Source organism: Ursus americanus, chromosome 10 (genome assembly GCF_024610735.1).
Source record: "Ursus americanus isolate L20-20 chromosome 10, mUrsAme1.1.p, whole genome shotgun sequence".
NCBI lineage: Eukaryota > Metazoa > Chordata > Mammalia > Carnivora > Ursidae > Ursus > Ursus americanus.
The window spans coordinates 24,892,852-24,907,561 of NC_142136.1; the positions used below are offsets into that span (position 1 = coordinate 24,892,852).

Genomic DNA, 14,710 nt, shown 5'->3' on the forward strand with positions numbered 1-14,710 from the left:
GCTAAATGTTTAACCTGCCTGCTTCGAAAACATGAGTCTCTTAAACTGAACAGAACCTTTTATTTTATAACTACAAATAAGGTTAAAACCCATTATACTTAGAGAAGTAACACACTGATGTTCAATTGTGCACATTTGTAAACAGAGCAGTTTAAGTCTTTTCTACCAAGAGGAGTGTGATAGGTGGCTAGGTGAAAACCGCTAAAACAGACTTTTAATTCACATTTTTGCCTAGAGCCATTCTAAAGATCATGAGGACTGTGATTCAGACAGTTATTTACTTACCTGTTAGTGAAAATCTTAGATTTTCTGAATTGCCAAAACAATCTCTGTCATACTAAAGCTTAATGTTAGCTCATAACATTGGTCCAATTAAGTGAAGTGCTCCACAGCCACCTGTATTTCTGTCAGTAGATGTGTCTCCCAGGTGTAGTCGGGAGCATATAATAATTCAGGAATGATTGCCTCCAAGGTTTTATTGGACTCACTCAGTTAACTCAGATAAAATACAGAGAAAATGAAAACCTTCTTGCTTGCTTCCTAACGTTCAGCTCTAGTGTTTGTTTTCCTACTAGATACATGTTATACAGTTCGAAATATGGATGATATTGGCCTAATAATTTGCCTAGTTATCAAAGTTCCATAATTTTTTTTCCAGGGGAAAACAAAATCTGCCCCCCACTCCTCGGCCATAAGGGCTCTTTCAAATATGTAACTGCAGCTAGTTGCTCTGTGTAAGAAGTGACCTGTGTATTTAGTTGGGGGTAGGAAAGTTCCTTTATTTTTTCATTTTTTAAAAAAAGATTTATTTATTTTAGAGAGAAGGAGAGAGACAAAGAGCGTGCACAAGCAAGGAGGGGCAGGGAGAGGAAGAGAGAATCTCAAACAGACTCTGCACTGAGCACGTGGCCTGATGCAGGCTCCATCTCAGGACCCTGAGATCACAACCTGAATGGAAACCAAAAGTCAGAGGCTTAACCAACTGTGCCACTGGGTGCCCCAGGAGAACTCCTTTAAACTCATATTTGGCACTAAAAACAAAGTAGAAGGAGATATTTATTTTATGTATTTACATTAAATGTTAGCTGAATGGTTTAGAAACTGTCTGGAAGGAGATAAGTGAAGAAAACAGATATATTGTTGACTTTCTCAACTTATCTTTGCTCTTGGGAAAATGAAACAGAACGTAAATATGACCTTTTTCTTCTATGTATTTATTTTGCTTTATTTTTATTGTTATTATTATGTTCAATTAGCCAACATATAATACATCATTAGTTTTTGATGTAGTGTTCAACGATTCATTACACAGGACCTTTTTGAATCAAGAAGCCATGTTGGAACACAAAGAGTAAATTATATGATATAATGTTGAAGAGGGAAGAGTTACTGTGACCCCAATATTTCTCTTGATCATACCCCTGTGTGTTGTTCCCTCTGCCTAAGCATCCTTCCTTAATTCTACGATTAGCAACCCATACCCATCATCTCCTGCCTCATCTCCCGCAAAAGGAGCTTTCATTCATAGGCCTCCAGCCCACCCCAACCTGGCTCTACTCTACACTGTCAACAAAACCCTTTCTTCAAGCCAATAAACTCATGAACAAGCATTTCTAATCCTTTACTGGCATCCCTCATTTGGGCAAATAACACATGAAAAATAACAAACATATCAAAATTTTATATTAGCTCATGTTTCCTTCAGGAAAAATATTTCAAAATATCATTTAAAAAATAAGTTAAAATGTCTCAGCTCATTACATGAGGCCCAAATAGTCTGACTCCAGCCTCATTCTCCTGCTCGTTCTTTCTCCAACATGATCCCTCACTTCCTTCATTACCCAAGGTTCTCCAGAAAAATAGAATCAATAGGATGTGTATACTTCAATAAGTATGTTTCTTAATCTCACTTGTAGTTATTTTATAACTATATATTATAATAACTATATATATAGGATATTTATTATATATATATATATAGTGACAGAGAAAGAGAGAGAGAATGAGAGAGAGATTTAAAGAGATTCATTATAAGGAATTGACTCACACGATTATGTGATTACATCTGGGGACCCCAGGAGAGCTGACGTGTAGTACTACTGTGAATGTGAATGTCTGAAGAGAGTTGATGAGGTAACTTTCACTTTGAAAGCCAGCAGGCTCAAGACAAAAGAAAAAACAATGTCTAAGTAGGATTTGAAGGCTGGAGAAGAGCAATGTCCCAGCCTAAGCAATAAGGTATAAATCTCCTCTTACTTCGCCTTGTTCTATTCAGGTCTTCAATTGATTGTTTGAGGTCCACTCACATTAGGGAGGGCAACTGGCTTTACTCAGTCTACTGATTCAAATGTTAATCCAGAAACACCCTCACAGACACACCCAGAATGATGTTTTGCTACGTGTCTGTGTATCCTGTGGTCCAGTGAAGTTGACACATAAAATTTACCATCACACCTGCTCTCACTCTATTGATGAACCACATGAACAGGTCCTCACGCCCTGCATTTGCCACATTTTCCATCCTCTGCTATGACTTTCTCCCTTTGAATGAAATGACTTCCCTTTTTGTCTATTGACTGTTGTTATCCTATTTATCTAAAGATCCACTTTACAGTCATATTATAGTGAAGACTCCATGAACTGACCTAGGCAAAATGAACTTCCTGATGCTCTGTTTCAGGAATAGAACCTTGTTTGTTCCTCTTTTTGCTGCCTGAAATATGACTGTCTGGGCTAAGCTAATTCTCTGTCTTCCTCACTTTTCTGTGAGGTAATTACTCCAGGGCGGTGTCTGTCAAACAAGGATGTTATCCACCCCACCATCAGGGGATATTTGTTAATGTCTGCAGATATTTTTGGTTGTCATAACTGCAGGAGGGAATGCTAATGCAATATAACATATAGAGGCCAGAGTGTGGCTAACCAAAAAATGGTGCACAAGATACTCCTCCAGAACAAAGAATTATCTAACCAAGGTCTCCTTGGCACTGTTTGATACTCTGGACAGGATAAGTCTTTGTGGTAAGGAGCTAGCTGTCCTGTACAGTGTAGGATGGTTAGCAGCATCTCTGGCTTCTACCCACCAGAGGCCAGTAACAGCTCCTCTTCCAGTCATGAAACCAAACTTTCCCCAGACATGGAAAATGTCCCGAGTGGTAAAATTTCTCTATTAATGTTGAGAAAAAAATTAAAAAAAATAAAAAAAACAGTTATGGAAAAGCCAAACTTGTAGAAACAGAGAGTAGAACGGTGACCATCAGGGCCTGGCAAGGGTAAGGAGTGGGGGAGTGGGAGGGGGAATGAGGGTACAAATTTCCATTGTTAAGTTCTGGAGATCTATTATACAGCGTTGTGAGTATAGATAACAATACTGTACTATATACTTGAAAGTTTCGAAGAGAGATCTTAAATGCTTTCAGACAAAAAAAAGATGGTAATTATGTGAAGTGTTGGAGGTGTTAATTCACACTACGGTGGTAATCATATTTGCAGTATATAAGTGTAGCAAATCCACATGTTGTACATGTTAAACTTACACAATGTCAGTCATATCTCAGTATGTCAGTTATATCTCAGTAAAGGGGGGGAGAGGACACATATTGTGCATAAGAGCACCTGATTAGGCAAGATGGTGAAAGGCTTAAGAAAATGAACTCTGGAATCATAGTGTCCTGGGCTTGAATCCTCTCTCATTTAGTGCAAGGAATAATGAGCCATATTTAACCTCCCCAAAGTCTGGTTTTCATCTGTGACCTGATACCCTAATAATACTATATGACTCCTATGTAGTTGGGATTATTAAATTAGTTAATATATAGTATCTGGTAAGTGGTCTGTGCTCAATAACTGTAGCTATTGTGATTGGCTAAGAGAAATGCTACCATAAAGGCAGGTGTATTTACCTTATAAATGCCCTTAGTCACTTCATTTCAGAACATCTATAAAACTCAATATTTGCACCAAATATCTTAGCACAGAAGTACTGTCTGGGTTATATTTCAATCTTTCATGTGTAATTTTTGTCCCCTTGAATACAGGGATTACATTTTTGCTTTCACCCATAGCGTAGGCTGTAATAAATATTTGTTGAATTGAAACTAACAAGAAAAAATATCACCACTTAAAAAATGGAGTGTAGCTGTTATACCTCTAAATAATTCTTTTTTGTCTGTCTTCACCCTATTACTGTTATGAGTAATTTTCTTTTATCAATATTAAGTGCATACAGAGGCAGCACATAAAATATCAATTTGTAGGGTCACGGCATACTGCTACAATACCATGACATAATGCAATGAAAGATGAAATTTGGGACATAGATGTCTGTAGGAGGTCCAAAAGTTATGGAAAAATGATTCCAATTGTACAGACCACAATCACAGGATTAAGGGAAAGCAATTGTCACTTGTACTCTGTGCTTATAACAAGAGTCAGAATGTGCCAGATGCACAGCTTGTCTGCAGCTGTTGTCATTTGAATCTTTTGTACAACATCCATTTTCTCTCCCAACTGTGCAGGATTTATAAGTGCAGAGAGTTGATCAGAATCAGTTTTGTGTAGAGAATTCTTGTATAATAGCTCTTAGATTTAAACCATGCATAAGAACACATAACCCAGAAATAATTCCACACATACTGCTTAAGCTAGCACAGATGTCTATGCTGGATTTAGTTGGATACAACTTTAAAGTGCTGATTAGGTCAGGCTGTGGGCATTGCCAACTAGAGCTGGAAACTTATGAATTGCTAAAATGCCACCTTTGGGTAAGTGTACAATTTAAATACAGTCTTTATATGAATATTAGCAGATCAATCCCTACCTAACAAATGTGTATTTTCCACTATACATTAGATTTGCAACGTGCTTTTACTAGACAGTATTAGGTAGACCATATGATTGAAGAACATATGAATGTGCCATATACATAACATATTTCAGGACCAGAGACTGTAAAAATGACCATGTTATATTTGTTCCTATCATGTTTGTAGGTACATATCATCTTTGTTATATTAAAGATTTAAAGGGAAGAATGAAGGGGGGGTAAACAGAAGGGGGAATGAACCTTGAGAGACTGTGGACTCTGGGAAACAAACTGAGGGCTTCAGAGGGGAGGGAGGTGGGGGATTGGGATAGGCTGGTGATGGGTAGTAAGGAGGGCACGTACTGCATGGTGCACTGGGTGTTATATGCAAGTAATGAATCATGGAACATTGCATCAAGAACTGGGGATGTACTGTATGGTGACTAATATAACAAAATAAATATTATTTTAAAAAAAGATTTAAAAAATTACTTTACATTTCCAGACTAAAATTATGTCTCCCATAAATCAGCAGCACATCTATTTCACTTTATTTTTGTCTCCATGCCCAGGCAAGCAGCTCAAGAGAATATTATAAATATTAATTTGTGGTTTGATCAACCTTGATAGATGATTGCTCTAACTAAAGCCAACTCTACATCTTTTGTTCAGATTAAGTTTACTACTCCTTTTTTCTTCTTTTTTCCATATTCCATGAGACTTTTATTTTAATCAGGAAGTAATCAAATCTATATACAGTCTAGAAACAGTAACAAGGCCTCAGTTCATCTAGGGTGGGGATGGAGGTAAGACAAAGAAAGCATCCAACATGGCACCTGGAGAAAGGGACTAAGCATTGTTTGGCAGCACTAAGGGCAGGACCAAACAAAAGGAGGCTTGTTGAGTGTAGGGCAAGGAGGCCACTGCCTGGCAGGCTGAGCTTATCTGCTTGTCCCACAAAGTAGGCAGAGACACTGAGACTACTCACATGGCCAGCATTCCCCAGAAGAAGCCAACACTTTGAACCAGTTTGGATTCCCTGTCAGCAAGTCCAAATCTTCACAGTGCTGTCCACAGTCCTTGAGAAGAGCCAGCCCTGGGACACAGACATCACAGTCACATTGCCCCGGTTTTACAGTACCGTCTGTGTATGCATGACATCGTTGCTACTTTAGATCCTGAGGGACTGGTCATAGCAGGGGCTGAAGACTTTGGTCCAGTAGGGCATGAAGAGCATACACAGTGCCTGTGGACGGTCAGGGTCCACACCTGCTCATTAGACTCCATATCCTCCACATGAATAAGTTCTAGATACCATTGACAGCATAGTGTTTCACCACATGGATAGATGTTGCCACCAGACGTCTGTAGTACATGGATGTAGTTGAGGGTCTAGATGTTCCAGGTCTTGTTTGGTAGGAGCCACTATACAGGTTCCTCTGGGTGGCTATTAGGGCCCATACCCAACGGCTGAGGCCCAGGAGCTTCTTCAACTCAGCTGGGTGCCCAAGATGTTGCAGACCTTGACGGCCTTCAGAGAGCCTCTGAAGAGTATTCTGCATGAGGAAACCAGCATTCACACTGTGTTGTCATGCCTGGATTGTGTTCATCTTCTGCAGGATATCTCACAAGATTATGGTATAGTCTTCTGAGTTGCTGTAGAGCTTGCCCCCAGCATGTGGAATGCTAGAACAAAGCCATCATGGCCCTCCAGTGTCTTCTGGCACTTACAAGTGGTACATGTGTCTCACACATTGATGGTCTTATTGGAGAAGCCACTGAAGAACAAGTCACCTGTGGAATGGAAGCAAAGGCATTGGACAGGGCCCTGGTAGCCCAGGGAGATTCCTTTGTACTGAAGATCTGCTAAAGGTCATGGGATTCTTAGGATTCCTGTGTTTAGACATGCATTGATGCAGGACAGCAGGTCTGTCAACATGGGCATATCTCTCTGAAACTCCATGATGCCCTTGCTGAGCTTGCTGGTTTTCATTGAGGATATCACATTTGATCTTGATGCTCTTCACCAGCTTCTCCCAGAGCTTGCCCAGCATAGAGCTCAGGAAAGCAGCTCCTGGCTCTTCCACACTAATACTGTGTGCATTTCTGGAGTAGTATTCTGTCTGCTGCAGAAATTCCTTCAGGCCCTGGAAGTAGAAAGTCTCCAGGTATGTCTCATGTGTCCTGGTTCCTAGTGAACCGTGTATCTGTATTTGGGGTGGGATACTGAATGTGTTCACACTCCTTGAGGTGGGCTTCCAGGTTCATCTTAAGGAAAGGTGGGCAGCGGGGGTTTGGGGGGCACTACACAGGTCTGTAGTCACAGCTGCCCTTGTGGTCCTTCCAGGGACTGGGTGAAAAGCTCCTCAATCTGCTTCACCACAACAATGTTGTTCACCACCACCATCAGCTTCATGTTGCATAGGACACATCTCTGTCTGCAAGGCTCATCTTTGAGAGAACATGTGCCCACACATGATGTCACAGGGTCCTTGAACACAGCAGTACAGCTGGTGGAGGGCTTCTTCAAGGGGTGCTCTACAGACACCGGTAGATCCTGTTCTTCCATTCCTCCTCTGCCTTGGGTAGTGAGAAAGTGGAGTGAGGGGACATGCTGGACTCAGTGCAGCGAGGTGACCAACATGGCAGAGTCTGTGTGGTGGGGTGCTGATTGAGGGGCATGCTATCCTCCCCATCCCATGGAGAATAGGCAAGTGTACTTTTGTACATGCAGGTCTCATCAACTTTCCTGATAGTGCTGACAGCCAAAAAGGCAGCTTGAACGTTATTTCCATTCTGGTCCTAGTGGCAATGTCTGGGGTGGGAAGGTTGACAGGTCCCTCAGAGAAGCAGTTGCAGTGGGCACTCTTGCCTGGGATGGTGCACTAGAGAGGCAGCTAGAGTCTAGTCTAGAGGACTACAGTCCTCAGGTGACGTGTTCCCTCCTATAGCTACACATTCTCCTTTCTTGTGCCCAGTGGCCACTGGCCAGAAAAGGGCTTAAGTTTACCTCTAAGGATACTGAGAGTCTTCTAACTGGTGCCTTCCTCTATAATATATTTATATACTGTTCACGTCCTGTTTCCTTTGATAATTATCTATTATAGACAGGTTCCGAAAAACTGTGCATTGCTATTTGATTCTGGTTGCCAGAATTGCTCAGGTTATGAGCATGAACTAATTATTTCTTCTCTCTGGTCCAATAGATTTAGAGCTAAAGTCACATTGTGCCCTAGATTCTTAGAGTAACTCCAATAATACAGTCAGATATCTATAATGAAAAGCTGTGAATTAATTGTATCCAGGTAGCCTCTTCCTTCTTGCTGAGATAGCCTATGAAGTAAAGGTGTGTGCATTGGTAGGAAGTACAGAGAAGGAAGTCCTGGGATAGTAATGTTTCACAATCTTTGTTTCTGGATGCATAAAAGCTAATTTTTAATTTGAAACATGATGGGCAACATAAAGTGTATATTTTCAATTCCAATTACTTTTCTAAGTTACTCAAGTGAGTTGACTTTTGAAGATCACCATCCCACTATATACTGTCCAACAAAAAAGCCAGTAATCTTCTTTAATCCCAAGCACTATTCTATAACAAAGAATTATCTGAAACGTTCAACATAGATTTTAATCTAAAAATGTAACAATACAGTCTCTATCATATATTCCATCATATATGCGTTTTGTTGCATGTAATCAGCTTAATGGGTCTCTATGTAACTTTAAGGTTTTGTCTCTACCATGCAAGATACCAGCAGAGATAGTGCTTGCTTGCTTTGAGTTTCCATCCCAAGTTCTAGAGAATCTCAAAGCTTCAGCAATGAGCATATATCTATTCCATTCTAATTCACTGTATTTGGGGGAATCAGGGACATGTAATATAATCACAATTGGCATAAGTCTTTCTTTGTGGATGGCAGCACTTTTCACAGTAAAGAGGGACATTGGCAACTATCTTGACAAGCCAAAAATATCTAATGAGAGTATGCACTTTTCATTAAAGAACATTAGTTACATTATTTTCATTGCCAGCACATTGGAATATATTTGATTGATAAATGTAAGGATATTTTATGATCAAAGATTATACAGATAAAATTTGTAGGACTGTTGAGACATGAATACTGATAATGATGATGGGCAGCAGTAACTGATGTCAGAAAGTAGTACCTGAATTCAGAGACAAGGAGGTTGGTGATTCCAAGGAAAAATAAAGTGGTCATTTGTTTTCTGTGTATTCTTCCAATCAGACTAATGCCAAGAAGAGTGAATCTGTTGCTCATATTCATAACTGCTGTGCTTTTGATGAAAATAACTATTTTTAATAATGCCCTGTTACATATACATTCAAATAAAGTATTTTTCCCTGGAAGATGATCAAATTTCAGAGTTATTCTCATTACATTCCAGGCATATTTTTGATTTATACATATCCAACTAATCAAGAAAGTACAAAGCAAGGACATGTCATTTGCTATGACTATTCTTTTCATGATTTGAATTTTTTATTCATCAGGTTCTCTGACAATGTAAAAATAATTTCATAATAATGATTCTTTATATATTTTATTAAGGGTCTTGTAGCTTAGTTTTTCTTTTTAAATTTTACTTGAGTGAAAACTTAGAAACATTACCCCAAAAGGAAAAACAGAAATAATGGTCCTTAAGGTCACATTTCAGTAAGTGACCGTCAGATTTTCTTATCAAGTTTTATTTCAGAACCTCTCTTTAGGAATAACAAATTATTTGATAATAGTGATAAATAAAGATGTATAAACAGCTAACGATTTGGTCATTTCAACATATTTTTCCCCCTAGGACCAGAAAGCTATTTACCCAGAATCAAGCTAAGGAATCAAGATCCAGAAATGATTAATAAATATTGCCTTTCATTTAAATATTGCCTCTATACATATTTTAATGAAATAAAATTAGATTTTCTAAATACAAATGTTAAAATATTAATAAAAATTACATTTAAATATATTGACTTTATCCTTATGAACTATTTTGATATTTGTTTAAATAAATATTTTTGCTAACAGAGTGTTATCACACATGAACTCATAATATACTCAACCAAAAAAGAATTTACAGATAATACTATCCAACCTCTTCATCTAGCAGATGAAAAAAGTGACATCCAGAAAGGGCATGAGGCATTTACAGATAGAAGCCAGATGTTTTGACTTCCCGTCAAATACATCTTCTGTTATACATATTGCAGTTTCATGAATCACCAATTTTCATCAAAATGAAATGCCATGAAGGCCCAATATTAAAAATACTTAACCATTCTATCATATGTGATTGATGATTTTGGTGGCACATGAACATTTTGCAACATCCCTGGGTCATTACTCTAAATATTAATATGTGACTGTGTGTAATTCTATAGATAAATTGTTGTTTGGCAATGTACTTTGGAATGTCAGTAGAACAATAGTTTATTTCACCAAGAAAATTACAACTTTTTTTTCCTCTTGTTTCATAGTTTACTATGCTTATAGGTTATAGTACTTGAAATAGAACCTATGTTTATTCTTATATTCCCCCTTTACTTTTGGATGGTTTTTAGATTTCTTGCAGTAACATTATGTGGTTGCCTTCAAAGTGGTGACTTGCTCTTACCCCCCTCGCTTGAGAGGTTCATCTTTGTACAGCCCATCGTCCCCTCTTCTTACACAAATCATAGGACTAGAAGAGTAATTCTTCTGTCTATTGTGTAATATATATTCCTGTTAAAAAAATGTGTTTGTTTTGCATGACAAAGATAAAAATAACCTTTCTCAAGGGATTATTGGGAGGATCACATGAAATCACAGTTATAAAGAGTAAAGTATTACTTGTTCTGAGAAGATAACAACATTCACCGCCTTTGTCACTGGACCTAATGAAGACGAACCAGAGCAGCATGGGGAAATATGTAAGATTTCGCTGGCCCAGAGAGTGGCCAGTGATGAAATCCTCAAACGTATCTCAAACACATCTCATTTAGGTCACAATAGATACAATTTTCTCATTCAAATCTGCATCCCAAATTAAAATCCTCCACATAAGGAAACATAATTATAACCTGATGAAAAGGAAATCTGACAACTTCTGCAAAAATGAAGGGCATTTTCAATGACCTTTACCACTGTCTAAGGAATTTGTCTATTGGGCACCCATTAAATTTTTGACCACGGAATGTTTTGCATCTTGAGACTGTCAGCATCCTGCCCATCACCAAAGGAATGCCCTGTGACCAATATAATTAAAGCAAATGTGTACCGAGATTTTAAATTTATGTATCAACAGGTGCCCCTGTATAATAAATATAAAAGAGTACTATAATCTTGATCAAAGATTGTCTAATTTTTAGAAAGGGAAATAACTTTTTCCTGCAACAGCACTGTTGTATTTTAAATAGAGAGTCAGTTATTATTCCTTAATTTCTATTTCTGTTTCCCATCTAAAGACTCACCAACACCTGCTAGGATGCTGGACTCTTAAAGAAAGCTCGAAAAGCAGAGTTCTTTTATGATTACTATTATTAGCTATTTTGTTTCTGAAATTGGAGAAAAATAAAAGAAGAATATATGAGCACCAATTTAAAGAGACTGCTAAAAGCCACAAAGCTAAAATACTTAGTATGAAATTTAAATATTTATATGCTTCAAGATTCTTTTGAGTAATAATTATCACAACCTTGAGTGCAGTGCTAATGTATCTAAAATTGTTTTCATTTCCAGACTATGCTGCAGGGAATGTGTGAGAAAAAAAAAAAAAATAAACAGGCATTAGCTCTAGAATCCCTAGGAAAATAATAAAGGTAAATCAGTCACCCTTCTAATTTCAAATGCTTCACAAATTATAAAATATAATCCAAATATATATCAATTAAATATATGTCTGTTTTGTATTCCATATCTGTTCTAGAACTATATATGCATGTTTGTGTATATGTGTCCATATGTGTACGTGTGTGTGTCTACAGGTGAATTTGGCATATAGTATGTTTGCTAAAGACTACTTATGTAATAAATTTCTAAGGAAGTTTATGATTACTCTATTTGGAGCCTAATTAGATTACTTAAAGCCATTACATAATCTGTACCAAACAAGGTTGGTGCCCCCCCAGCCCCCCCCAGTCTTCTTAACTGGGCCGCAGGGCCCATTTCTTAGCTGCTGTGGTTGTTGGCTGATAGTAGCTCAATGCTGCACTCTTCCCCTAAGAAATGGTTTTAGCTAAATTGAGTCACCTAAACCAACCAGAAATATCTCAGCTTCTTCCTCCCCCTGAGCATGCATAAAGCCAAGGACTGACAGAAATGGGGGTACAGACAGCTAGCCACCATCCACCAAGGTTTGACAACTTCAGATTGCCATTCATGCTCCCTATTGGGTCAGATTGAAGCTAGAGATCAGCAGAAATCAAATCTTTATTTAGCTTTTTTTCTGCTTAATCCTGCATCTCTCACACTCTGTTTTAATGACAGAGTTCCGTCATTGTATTATTTTCTCAATAATCCTTCTTTTAGGCTCTGCTCCTAGGGAAACTGAACCTGGAAACAATTCAGCTACCACTGTGTGCAATATGAGGACAGCCAAAATCAGATGTTTTGAGAAGTCAGTGCTTGCAAAATTTTGTTTAGTTATTACTTAATGGTCTAAAGAGGTTCTAAAGAAGCTTATGATTGGAAAGTTTATGAGAACAATCCCCATAGGTCTCTCATGTTTCTGCACATCTTGAATCCACTTTTCTTCAGGACTATCTTTTATTATTATTAACACTTCATTTTTTAGGACAGTTTTAGGTTCACAGCTGAATTGACAAGATACAGAGATTTCCCATATACTCCCTACCCCCACACATGCACAGCCTCTTCCATTATCAATACCCTTCGCTGGAGTCTTTTCAGATTGGATTTTTCACTTACTAATTTACATTTAAGATTCCTCCATGTCTCTTCATGGCTTGATAGCTAATTTCATTTTAGTGTTAAATAATGTCCCATTGCCTGGATGTATCACATTATATTTCTCCATTTGCCTACTAAAGGACATCTTGGTTGCTTCCTCATTTTGGCAATTATGAATAAAGCTGCTATACATATCCATGCAGAGGATTTGTGTGGACATACATTTTCAAGTTCTTTGAGAGGTAACAAGGAGCATGATTACTGCATCATATAGTAAGAGTATGTTTGGTTTTGTAAGAAATTGCCCAACTATCTTCCAGAGTGGCTGTACCATGCTGCATTCACAACAGCAATGAATGAGAGTTCCTGCTCTCATTCTTGTCAGCATTTTGTGTGGTCAGAGTTCTGGATTTTGGCTATTTTAATATGTCTGTAGTGGTATTTCATCATTGACATCATTTGCATTTCTTTGATGACATATCATGCATGCAGAGCATCTTTTCATATGCTTACTTGCCACCTGTATAGTTTCTTTTGTGAGGTGTCTGTGAAGGTCCTTGTCCTATTGTTTGTTTATTTGTTTTCTTATGGGGAAGTTTTAAGTGTTATTTTGTTAATGTTTTGGATGACAGTCCATCTGGTACGTCTTCTAAATTATCTTTTCCCAGTTTGTGGATTGTCTTCTCATTCTCTTGGCATTGTCTTTCACGGAAGTTTTTAATTTTAATGAAGTCCACCTTATCAATTATTTCTTTCATGAATCATGCCTTGTGTCAAAAATGTCAGCACCATACTCAAAGTCATGTAGATTTTCACCTATGCTATCTTTCAGGACTTTCATAGTGTTATACTTTACATTTAGGTCTATAATTCGTTTTTAAAGATTTATTTATTTACTTGAGAGAGAGAGAGAGTTGGGGGGAGAGGGAGAATTCCAAGCCGACTTCCCACTGAGTGCAGAGCCTGATGCAGGGCTCCATCTCAAGACCCTGGATCATGACCCCGAGATGATGACCTGAGCCGAAATCAAGAATCAGATGCTTAACCAACTAAGCCACCCAGGTGCCCCAGTCTGTAATTCATTTTGATAATTTTTGTGAAGGGTATAAGCTTTGTACCTAGATATATCTCTTTATTTTTATATATGTGGATGTCCAGTTGTTCTAGCACCATTCTTGAAGAGACTATCTTTTTACTGCCTTTATTCCTTTGTCAAAGATCAGTTGACTATATTTAGTAAGTCTGTTTCCAGGCTCTTCATTCTGTTTCATCGATCTATTAATCCATTCTTTTGCTAATACCACACTTTCTTGATTACTATAGCCTATATTAAATCTTGAAATTGGGTAGTATCAGTCCTTCAATTTTGCTCTTTTGCTTCAGTATTGTGTTGCCTATTTTGGATCTTTTGCCTCTTCATTTAAACTTTAGAATTGGTTTGTTGCTATCCACAAATAATTTCTGGGGGAGTTGGATTAGGATTGCACTGACACCTTGACGATATTGAGTATTCCTATCCATGACATGGACTATCTCTCCATTTATTTAGCATTTTGATTTCATTCATTAGAATCTTGTAATTTTGTTAATATATATCTTGTATATATTTTGTTAGATTTATACCTGAGTATTTAATTTTTGGATGCTAATATAATGGGAGAGTTTTAAATTTCAAATTCCACTTGTTCATTATTGCCTATAATATAGAAAAGTGGTTGACTTCTATGTATTCACCTTGTATCCATTAACTTTGCTATAACTGTTTCTTAGTTCCAGATTATTTGTTGATACTTTGGGTTTTCTACATAGAATATCATGTCATATGTGATCAAAGACAGTTCTAAGCGTTCCTTCTATGTATGTATACCTTTTATTTCCTTTTCTTGTTTTGTTCCATTAACTAAAACTTCTAGTACAATATTGAAAAGGGATGGTGGGAGGGGACTTTTTTTGCCTTGTACCTGATATTGGTAGGAAAGTTTTGAGTTTATCACCATTAAGT

The 14,710-nt window shown here is 37.7% G+C and overlaps 1 pseudogene; it reads right to left on the minus strand.

Annotated features, from left to right (window-relative positions):
• Window positions 1-5,846: 5,846 nt before the first annotated feature.
• LOC123800979 (E3 ubiquitin-protein ligase TRAF7 pseudogene) lies at window positions 5,847-10,472 on the minus strand (annotated as a pseudogene).
• Window positions 10,473-14,710: the final 4,238 nt, after the last annotated feature.